The sequence below is a fragment of the Monodelphis domestica genome, chromosome 1 (genome assembly GCF_027887165.1).
Source record: "Monodelphis domestica isolate mMonDom1 chromosome 1, mMonDom1.pri, whole genome shotgun sequence".
Taxonomy (NCBI): domain Eukaryota; kingdom Metazoa; phylum Chordata; class Mammalia; order Didelphimorphia; family Didelphidae; genus Monodelphis; species Monodelphis domestica.
Genome location: NC_077227.1, coordinates 613,212,752 through 613,213,866, shown reverse-complemented (window position 1 = coordinate 613,213,866; position 1,115 = coordinate 613,212,752). Strand labels below are relative to the sequence as shown.

The window sequence follows — 1,115 nt, the reverse complement described above, 5'->3', positions numbered from 1 at the left end:
TCCTCCTAACTCATCAACTGGTCTAGTGGTTACTTTCAACCTTGTTTAGTCCATCTGCTGAGATGGTTTTCTGGAATGTTTCTGTTACTCATGCTATAGCTTCTTGAAGCCACAAGTGACAGTTGAATGTCAGCTAAGACACCAAAGGTTGGATAAGCAGCCCTGAAAGGGATTCAGTTAGCTCTCAAAGCACAGGCGTTGGTCTTCCCTAAATATCACATATACCTTACTAATAGCTGGGGGGTGTAGGGGATAGAATGCTGGGCCTGGGGTCAGGAAGACTCCACTTTCTGAGTTCAAATCTGGCCTTAGACACTTAGCTGTATGACCCCGGGCAAATCACCTACCCTCCTATGGCTCAGTTTCCTCATCTGTAAAAAGAGCTGGAGAAGGAAATGGTAAACTTTATCTTTGAAAAAAAAATCCAAGAGGGGTCATGGACATGATTGAAAACAAATAAACAGTGCTTATTTTGGCAGCACTTATACTGAAATCAGAATGATGCAGAGAAGATTAGTATGGCCCCTGTGCAAAGATGACAATGCAAATTTGTCATATTTTTGACAATTCTGAGGGACTTATGACAAAGAATGTTATTCACCTTTGGAGAACGAAGTATTGGAATTGAAATGCAGGTGAAAACATACAATTGCTCAATTGCTTATTTGGGTTTATGTTTTAGTTTTATAATACTACTCACAAAAATGAATAATATGGAAATATGTTTTGCATGATAATGCATGGATAACCCAGATGGAATTACCTGTAATTGTAAGATGAAATATTAATATATAATAACTCCAAGTATTATATTTTATAAGATTTATTAATTATAATTTGAAGTAAAGGAATAAAAAGGTAATTAACAAAATAAAACCACGTGTCCAAACTTTTCTACATGCTCAAAAACTCCACATCCACAGCTGCCACCACAGAAAGAGAAGAGGGCAAAAGGCAGAATTGCACAAAATTTATATCCTGCCTATGTCAGCATTTAATGACAGGAGGAGAGTGAGGTGCTGGGAAATGGAGTTCTGGGGTACAAAATTCTAATTACGCACATGACAGCCCCAGGAAGGGGAAGGGAAAGGAGGGAGGGAAATACGAAAGACTTG

The 1,115-nt window shown here is 38.4% G+C and overlaps 1 non-coding gene across 1 annotated transcript; it reads left to right on the top strand.

Annotated features, from left to right (window-relative positions):
* Window positions 1-463: 463 nt before the first annotated feature.
* LOC130456633 (U6 spliceosomal RNA) lies at window positions 464-571 on the top strand. Its single transcript, XR_008915702.1, has one exon. It is a non-coding gene; the product is annotated as a U6 spliceosomal RNA (small nuclear RNA).
* Window positions 572-1,115: the final 544 nt, after the last annotated feature.